Below are 10,463 nucleotides of genomic sequence, written 5' to 3'. Positions count from 1 at the left end.
TACAACTCGGTTCTGTGACAGTGTAAAATGATTTCTTCTAGCCAAAAAGACAAACGTAAATTAAAAGTACCCTGTCACAGAAGACCTACCAACATCACAAAGCATTCTGTGCCCTACATTTTTGATCACCTGCAATCTGACTGGAAAAGAAGGGAAAGAAGTTCATTCCAAGCAGACGGCATGGCACAGGCAAAGGGAAGGAGGGCCAGTGTCCTGGGAATGGCAGGAAGTCCTGTCCACTCAGAACTGGGGGCATAAGAATGACATGGCCCCAGTCGATCCCCTTACCCCAAATAGGGAAACAGGTACTAAGAAAGGGAGCATCATTTTCTGTCATGGGAGGAGGGTGGCCTCTTAATGATGAGCATGATACAGTGCATGTCCAGAGTGTGTTTTTAGGGCTCTAGCTATAAACATCCTAGCTGATTTAGGAACTCCATAGTATAGTGTAGTATAACAACAACAAAAAAATTGGTCTTTGTCCTAGGTTCCTGGCACAGAGCTTCCTTGGAAATTCCTGATAGAAGTGTCTTTTGCTATTCATCGCAGGCCCTTTGAACACATCAGAATTTATGCTAATGAGGTGACTCAGGATGGGACCCCTAGAGATAGCTTCAGGATGGGGGCTGGTCACCCGAAAAGACCAAACGTGGTAAGAGGGTGGGAATCTTCAGCCCCACTTCCCAACCTCTGAGGAGGGGAGGGGGGCTGGAGATTGAGTTATAAAAACTCTGGAACAGCAAGATTTGGAGAATGTCCGGGTTAGTGAACACATCGAGGTGCTTGGTGGGTGGTGTGCACTGAGAGGGCATGGAAGCTTCACCCCTCCATACTTTGCCCTGTGTATCTCCTCCATTTGGCTCTTCCTGAGTTGTATCTTTTTTTTGCTGTACGTGGGCCTCTCACTGTTGTGGCCTCTCCCGTTGCGGAGCAAAGGCTCTGGACGCACAGGCTCAGCGGCCATGGCTCACGGGCCCAGCCTCTCTACGGCATGTGGGATCCTCCCGGACCGGGGCACAAACCTGTGTCCCCTGCATCGGCAGGCGGACTCTCAACCACTGCATCACCGGGGAAGCCCCCTGAGTTGCACCTTTTACAATAAAGTGGTCATTGTAAGTAGAGCACTTTCCTGAGCTCTGAGTCATTCCAGTGAAACTATAGAACTGGAGGGGAGTTGTGGAAACCCCCAGATTTGTAGTCGGTCAGGTAGAAGTGAGGGTCATCTGGGGATTCTACTTGCAGCTAGCATCTAAAGCGGGGGCAATCTTGTGGGACTGAGTTCTTTAACTGGTGGAATCTGATACTAACTCTAGGTAGGTAGTATCAGAATTGAATTGAATCATTGGAAACCTAGTTGGTGATAGAGAATTGGAGAATTGATATGGAAAAACAACATGTATTTGGTGTTGGAAATACGTGGAATATATAGAAAAAACCCCATTTGGCGTCAGAAAAAAAAAAACCATGCATATAGAAATAGTCATTCACAAGGAAACATCATCAATCTGGTTTAAAGGAGACAATTTGCAAAGCCGCTCATGTACTTCACAGTTTGCTTATGGCTAATGCAAATTCCTTTTGGCTTTAGAGCCAAGCTTCTGAGAGATGTTCACAAAAACAGGGCTTCTCAGGAAAAAACTAGATATTCTGTTCATTTTAATGGCAAAATGGGAGGCCCAGATAGAAGCACTGGAATACACAAGTTCCCAGGTCCCTGTCCTCTCTGTCACTGGACTGGTGTAAGAGGAGGGCTGCTGGGCCTTCATGACCTGGAAGCTCACCTGAGGCAGTTCCTTCTGGAAGGATGTGGAAAGAAGCAGAGGGACCTAGGGTTCCAGTCTGGCTCTTCCACAGATGCCCTGCATGCCTTGGGCAAGTTGCTCCCATCTCGGGCTTCAGATTTTTCATCCATAAAATGAGGGATACTGGGCTTGATGAATGCTTAGGTTTACCCAGCCCGAAGAGTGGGATTCCAGGGAGGGTGCCCCAGAGATTGCTGGAGGACACAGTAAAAGAGTGAGCATGGGGGTTTATCACATTGAATAACAATGAGTGTTGGGTAAAGGAATTTTTCAGAGAAGCCAACAGCCTCCAGATGACTCCTGGCCCGCCCCTGAGCCAGACGTCCTCCAGGAAATCAGAGAAACAGAGAGAGACTGGGTGTTGGTCAACAGAGGCTGTGTGATTAGAAGGCCATCTGGTTAATCACCCTACCGTTGGCGGTCCTGGCTTCTCCCTCGTGTGTCCTTTCCCAGGATGGGCAGCATGGCACCACTTACTGCATTTTCAAGGGCCTGCTGCTCTGATGAACCATGAAGACCCCGAAAGCTCATTCAATATGCACGTGACATAGAGCAGGGAGGGAGAGCTGCTATGCTGGATGGTAGAATCAGGATTCAAAACTATGCCCCCGGGGCTTCCCTGGTGGCGCAGTGGTTGAGAGTCCGCCTGCTGATGCAGGGGTCACAGGTTCGTGCCCCGGTCCGGGAAGATACCACATGCCACGGAGCGACTGGGCCCGTGAGCCATGGCCGCTGAGCCTGCGCGTCTGGAGCCTGTGCTCCGCAATGGGAGAGGCCACAACGGTGAGAGGCCCGTGTACCGCAAAAAAAAAAAAACTATGCCCCCGGACTTGAAAGATGGGTTGATACTAATGAGATTATGTTTAATAAGGAGAAATGAGAAGACCAGGCTCGGATCCAAAAAGACCAACTAGATCAAGGGTTGGCAAACTACAGCCTGTGTGTCAAGTCCAGCCTGCAGCAGTTTTTGTAAAATTAGGTTGTATTGGAACACAGTCACATTCATTTGTTCACATGCTTTCACACTACAATGCCAGAGTTGAGTAGTTGTACCGGAATCTTATGGTCCACAAAGTCTAAACCATTTGCTATCTATCTGTCTGACTCGTGAACTAGACAAGAAAGTCTAGAGGGGGAGATTCGAATTTATAGCAGCTCAAATGACAAAGAAAAAGAGAGAGAGAAAATTAGTGTGTGATTATTTAGTCTGTATTAATAGTGTTATAATGTTAAGACAAGGAATGTATTAGACAGATAGGCCTCCTTTAGCTGTAAGCGACCAAAAGTAATACAAAATTACCTCAGCACAGGAGGACTGTATTGGAGGGAAGCTGTCAGAGGACCCTGACAGGTCTGAGCTATCAACCTGGCCCTGGGCCTCTATGTCAAGGAGGCTGGGTTGGGTCCAGTTGCCCCTTTCCCTGGTTTCAGGTGTGTGAGAGCCTGTCAGCCATTGCACCAATGGAGCCCCTGATGGATGGACCAGGAGAGCAGGGAGGTGCAGCACCAGGGAAAACATCCTGGCATCCAAGTGAGATGGAGCATCTGCCAGAGTCTCCAAGCCCTGCATGGGATGTTGCACAGGGACCACGCAGGTCCCCGGGATGCTGACTAGTTGAGTCCTTAACCACCTTCTCCTAGATTGAGCTGTTGCCTTCCTGCCCATCAGGGATGTATAAATAGATTTTATTTTTTCCCCCAAAAGTTGCTGATGGATTTAGCTGCTCTTAATCTCGTGCCAGGTCGAGATGGTGTTCCTGTCTCCGTAGTGGTGGGTTAGAGGCTCAGAGCTGGGATGGGAAACTGCAGAGTAGAGAAGGTGCTGCTGAGTCAGATACGTACACGGCGCACTGCATCTGCCAGGCCTTGGCTGGGGCTCCCATGCTGCAGAGGGAGTGGCCTACGACCCAGGTTAAGAGATCAGTTGAGAGCATCAGGGGGACATGGGAGACAGCAAGTGTGGCTGTAATCATAGATCCTGGCTCTGCCACTTACCAGCTGACTAGTCTTCTTCAAATTAACCTCTCTGAGCCTCAGTTTTCTGATCTGCAAAATGGGGAAGAATCATACCTCCCTCTCAGGAGGATCTTAAAAAAGATTCCAGGGCTTCCCTGGTGGTGCAGTGGTTGAGAATCCGCCTGCCAGTGCAGGGGACACGGGTTTGATCCCTGGTCCAGGAAGATCCCGCATGCCGCAGAGCAACTAAACCCGCGAGCCACAACTACTGAGCCCACATGCCACAACTACTGAAGCCCGTGGGCCTAGAGCCCGTGCTCCGCAACAAGAGAAGCCACCACGATGAGAAGCCCGCACACTGCAACGAAGAGTAGCCCCCGCTCGCCGCAACCAGAGAAAAGCCCACGTGCAGCAAGGAAGACCCAATGCAGCCAGAAACAATAAATAAATAAAACAAAATAATAAAATAAATAATTAAAAAAAAAAAAACCCAATTCCTCAGTTATACCAGCAAAGAGCAAGGGTTGGCTTGAGGGCAGCATGGGGTGGGGATAAGAGCCTGGCTTTTGGGCCAAAGTGCTTGAGTTCAGAGCCTGGCTGCTTGGCCCTGAGAGATGTATTTAACATCTCTGCTCTTCAGGTACCGAATCTGTAAAATAGACCTAGTCACAGTTAAATGCTTCATGCAATTGTTATGAGGATTTAAATGTTAAATACCTGCAAAGAACTTAGAACAGTGCTTGGCATGTAATACATGAGAGTCTGCTAAATACCCAGCTGACGTTCTTGTTCATCCTTTTAAACCCATGCAACTTTACCCGTCGAAATTCCTTTTTTGCATCTCATAAGAAAATCCGCCTTGACACTGTCATCCCTCCTTCCTTTTAAGGATGGCACTGTATATCCTTTTTTCCTTCAAGTGGTACTAATTGCACAGTTATCTTCTGACCTTTCTTTTTTCCAGCCTTCTGGCTCCCTTCCCCTCCAGCATTCAGCAGAGACACCCCCATCCACACTCTTCTGTTAGCAACACAGGGCTTAGCTGGGGCTTCCTGAGTGTATAGAAATCCAAACACCTGTCCAGCACCACCATGACCTGAGGGTCCTCCATTCATTCATTTATCAAATGCTAAGGGGTCATCTATCACGTCCCTGGCACTGTATTAGGCACTGGTGGCACAGGATGAATAGCCAAGGTCTCTGCCCTCAAGGACCTCACAAATCGAGAGACCAAAAATAAGAAAACAGATCATTAAAGCAGACTTTTGTAAGTTAAATGATGAGAGGAAGCCCTGGTCTCTTGGGAACACAAAGGAGGGGACTAACCTAGGCTGGCGGGTTGGGACCAGTGCCTTGGAGGAGGTGACATCTCCTACAAAGAGCACCTGCCCTGGCCCAGGGCACCTATTGAGCACATCTGGATGCTGCTGGCCATCTGCTCTGCTCAGGCCTCGCCAAGGGGGAGACCCAGTTTCATCCTGACCTCCTGACTCCCTGGCGGTCCTCAGTTTCTCCTTCTTGCATGCTCCCCCACCCCCCGCTCCAGCCCTTTCACATGTCCTCCCCTCTTCCTGCAGTATCCTTCTGTCCCCACTCTGACTCCCAGTCAATGACTTTCTTCTTTTAGCTCTTGGCTTATATGCAACTTCCTCCAGAAATCTTCCCCTGACCTCCCCAACTAGGTTAAATCCCCCACCCCTGGCCCATCATAGATGCTTGTAGAAGTTTGTACCCGTATTTTGTACCCCAAAATACACATTATATGACTGGATAATTCCAATCTCTCCCACAGATCAAATATTGGGTTGGCCAAAGAGTTCGTTCGGGTTTTTGTAAGCTGGTATGAAAACCCGAACGAATTTTTTGGCCAACCCAATATCAGGTTGAATGAATTAATGAATTAATTAAAATGAATAATCAATGAATAAGGTAGGACAATGTATATGTTAATTTTGAGAGACTGAAACTTACTGCTTCCTTTAAAGTAATTTATTTTATTTTTTTTTTATTTTTGGCTGTGTTGGGTCTTGGTTGCTGTGCGCGGGCTTTCTCTAGTTGCAGCGAGCAGGGGCTACTCTTCTTTGTGGTGCACAGGCTTCTCATTGTCATGGCTTCGCTTGTTGCATGCAGGCTTCAGTAGTTGTGGCACGTGGGCTCAGTAGTTGTGGCTTGCGGGCTCTAGAGTGCAGGCTCAGTAGTCGTGGCGCATGGGCTTAGTTGCTCCGTGGCATGTGGGATCTCCCAGGACCAGGGCTCGAACCCGTGTCCCTTGCATTGGCAGGCAGATTCTTAACCACTGCACTACCAGGGAAGCCCTAAAGTAATTTATAATAATTACTTATTTATACTAGTTATTACTTATCACATATAACAAACATTGCAAAAGAGTTCATTTGTTCATTCATTCATTCACAAATATTAATTTAGCACCTGCTTTGGGTCAGGCACGGTTCTCACACTGGGACGAGAAAGTAGTGACAGGGTTAAACATACGCCCTGCCCTCTGGACCCTACATTTGGATGGAGAAGACAGAGAATAAAGAGACAAACGCACAAAGAAACCAGACTTCGGAAAGTGACTGGTTGTCACAACCCCACAGCTGCAGACGTTCACAGCTTGTCCTGTCCTTGAGGATATCACAATGAGAAAGATGACATTGACTCAAGAAATACAGGAAACCTTGGTAAAGTCAACCAGTGGTCCGGACTCGAGCCTCTTTGAACTCCTTAGCACAGGCCAGCCAGGAGTTGTGTGTACCAAATGCCCCAGGAGCAGCAGGCGGGCTGGGCTAGGAGATGATGGAACACCTGAGGCCCTGGCTGGTGGTGCATCAGGCATGGCTGCTCTCTGGTGGTGTCCTTCTCAGCTGGCCAGAGAGCCGCTGTTGGCTGCTGACTCCTGTGGCCCGACATTCCCTTGCCTCAGCAGACAGGAGCGGGAAATGAGGGCAAAGCTGGCCAGTCCCTTGTGACAGAGTGCTGCAGCCTGAAACCCGAGGAGATGGGCTGAGGTCAGTGCTGGCCTCTGCTACCCAACCACAGGTGAACTTAAGGCTTTGAATCTTTGCTGCCCTGAATGAGGGACTCCTTATAGTGGATACAGGGTGACAGAATCAGGATGGGAACTGCTCTGGGGAGGATGGATGTGGGGTTGAAGGTGGAGTGGAGTGAGTCTCCTCCACAGGCTCAGAGTTGATGGAATGATGTACGGTTCTCTGCCCTTTATGGACTCGTGATTACACCAGCCAATTCCCTCATTCACTCAGCAAATGTTTATTGAGCTCCTACTATGTTCCAGACCCACACTGTATAGGTGCTTGGGATGCGGCAGTGAGCGAGATGTGGTCCCCAGCCTCCCCCAGATCATTTGGGCAACATTTTGTTCTTTTTGACACATTTGTCAGGATCTCAAGTTGTCCTCGTTACAATCCTGAGTCCCATGAGAACATTACTGTCATTCCCATTTGATGGATGGGCAAACAGAGGCAGAGAGAGGTTAAGTAATTTGCTTAGGGGGAAGCTAGATAGAACCAGCAACCAGATCTTACTTAATCCTTTTGCTGACCCCCCACCAAGGGGATTCAGCGAGGTGGTACTTTCTGTTGATTTCTAATGATTTGTCCTGACCGTTAGAGTCTGAAAGTAAAACCTGATAAATTAGGGAAGGTTTCATGGAATACCTGACCTTGTTTTCCTCATTCATTGTTTCATTTTCAGCACCTTCCTCCTGAATGGAACCAAAGCCCTTGACAGGCAAGGGAATACATCAGAGACCTATTTAAAGTTCTTGCTTTCATCACTCACATCACACCCTGGTGCCCATCTTTACCAGGCCTGCTTAGAAGGCCTCACTGGCTGGACTCAAACCCATCTCGGTTTGAAGTTGAAAGGCCTCCTGGGTTACGCATCAGCCTCTTAAGGGTCAGGGACGCAGCTTATGCTTCTGTGCCCCCTCCCAGCACCAAAGAGCTCCCTGTTCCCCTGTAGGCATTGAATAAACCCTAATTGATTAGTTGATTGGGAACAACAAATATATGGTGGAAGTACCTGGAAATACAATCTCCCAAAGGCTGCCAGCCAGCCAGGGGCTCAAGGCACAGGTGTTTTCAGATCAATGTGCTTGCTTATCCCCAAGGCAAAGTTTAAAATGAGTGACTGAGCATTATTTTAGAACAGTGCAAAACTGGAAACATGCAAATACCCTGTTATAGGGGAATAGCTAAGCTAACTGAGTTATATTAAGATTCTGGAAGACTGTATAGTTTTTAAAAATGACACTACAGGGCTTCCCTGGTGGTGCAGTGGTTGAGAGTCCGCCTGCCAATGCAGGGGACACAGGTTCGTGCCCTGGTCTGGGAAGATCCCACATGCCGCGGAGCGGCTGGGACCGTGAGCCATGGCCGCTGAGCCTGCGCATCCGGAGCCTGTGCTCCTCAATGGGAGAGGCCACAACAGTGAGAGGCCCGCATACCGCAAAACAAACAAACAAACAAACAAAAAAATGACACTACAACACAATACCATACAGAGAAATGTGTACCAAGCACCAAAATGGGAAAAGCAGAATATGTGAAGAGTGTAGAAATATACACACATCCACTTAGAAAGATGAGAAGAAAACTTGACTATTTAGTAGCTGCTTTTTTAAAAGTTCACTAAGCAAAGGGGATGATTGTAGCAGGGTGGTGTCTCTCACAGTGTGTAGTGTGATGGGAAGAGTCCCTGGGCCGGTTGACCAGATGACTCAGGGATCCTGGTGCTGCCAATTATAGACCACGTGCTCTTGCACAGCCCACTATCCTGAACCTTAGTTTGTTATCTGTCAAGTGAGAATGTCAATAATTGCCCTGCCTGTCTCACAAGGTAAGAATTTATTTACCCCACTTAGTATGATATTCATAGGTTTCCTGTAGAAATAATAATGTGTTTGACTATGGGGTGCTGACTCATACCTGGTTCAGGAGTCACAAAATATACATCATATAAATGTTATTGTTTTTCTGAAATCCAGAAAGTCTTGCAAAATCCCATGGGTTTGGGGTAAGGAATCATGGACCTGTACTAAGCATCTAGACATATAATTTTATTTAACTTAACCTTCACAATAATCCTATAGAGTAGGTTTGATCATTCTCACTTTACAAATGAGAAAACTAGTGTGTACAGAGGTTAATTTGCTTTCCTATTGATAATAAGTGGCCCAGTTCAGATTGGGAGCATTCAAAGCCCATGATTTTGGCCACCATGACCACATCAGCAGGAGTCCAGATATGCTTGCTGGAGTGACATCTGCTTGCATTTTGACTTATGAGACTAACAAAGGAGAATATTTCTCCTAATACCTGATATTGATTGCATGCCAAGCACTTGACAAGCATTGTCTCATCTGATCTCCTCAACTCTGGGAGGTGTGGACTAATATTAACCCCGTGTCCAGATGGGAGACTGAAGCTTAGACAGTTTCCATAACATGCCCAAGTGAGTCAGGGACCTGGGATTCAAACTCAAGTCTAATGACTCCAAAGCCTGGAATGTTGCATCTTCTGTTGAACAATCAGGAATTTGCCAGCGGAACACAGAGTGTAGATAGCCACGTTCTGGAAAGACTGAGAAAGGGGCTGGTTACAAATAGCATTATAAATGTGGAACAATCTGGTCCTTCCACTTCCTGGTTCTGTGTCTTCACTTCCCCCTCCCTTACCCTCATCCTGCCTCCTTGTGTACAACAAGGTCAGCTGGCATCTCAAGGACGTGAAATATAAGCTAGAATTGGGTCCCGAGTGCCTTCAGCAGAGTCATAGGAAGGAAAAGTATATGGATAACTAGAAGGAATGCACGGATATGTCGGTCAGAAGGAGAAGGTGAGTCATTTCTTAGGATGTTCAAGGCCTACACACAAGCCAAAATGATGAGATATTCCCACAAAAGGTGCCATCTGGTCCTGCTGGTCAGCAGGCCTGAGGCCCTGGGGGAACAGATTGAGAAGTCAGCAAAATAACACCTAACATCATTTTGTTCTCATTTCTAAAGTGATTCAAGGAAGACACTTGTTCTTTTGTGTTGAAGAGGTCTAGACAAGGTTCTGCCTCCTGCTTTGACCCTTGGCTTTGGTTCAGCAGGACAGATTGTCCCAGGGAGCAGCCCGTGGGCAAGCCAGGTAGGCAGTGGGCACTAGCTGTCCTTCACTATCCACCCAGAGGTGGTTAGCAGACTGCCTGCTTCTAAAGGATTTAGAGAGCTTCAGTTTCCCCATCTGAAAATGGAGCTAATATTAGTTCAGAGCTCTATAGTTTTCCTGGAGACCCTACTGCAGAAAAGGACAGCTCCTAAATCAGATTACTCAGGAACTTCCCTGGTGGCACAGTGGTTAAGGATCCGCCTGCCAATGAAGGGTACATGGGTTCGATCCCTGGCCCGGGAAGATCCCACATGCCACAGAGCAACTAAGCCTGTGCACCACAACTACTGAGCCAGTGTTCTAGAGCTCATGTGCTGCAACTACTGAGCCCTCATGCTGCAACTACTGAAGCCCACGTGCCTAGAGCCTGTGCTCCGCAACAAGAGAAGCCACCACAATGAGAAGCCCACGCACCGCAATGAAGAGTAGCCCCCGCTTGGCACAACTAGAGAAAGCCTGCACACTGCAAGGAAGACCAAATGCAGCACACACACACACAAAAAATCAGATTACTCTCAATTGGATCA

This window comes from Mesoplodon densirostris, chromosome 4 (genome assembly GCF_025265405.1).
Source record: "Mesoplodon densirostris isolate mMesDen1 chromosome 4, mMesDen1 primary haplotype, whole genome shotgun sequence".
NCBI lineage: Eukaryota > Metazoa > Chordata > Mammalia > Artiodactyla > Ziphiidae > Mesoplodon > Mesoplodon densirostris.
The sequence above is the reverse complement of the archived record's forward strand: the minus strand, read 5'-3'. Positions refer to the sequence as shown.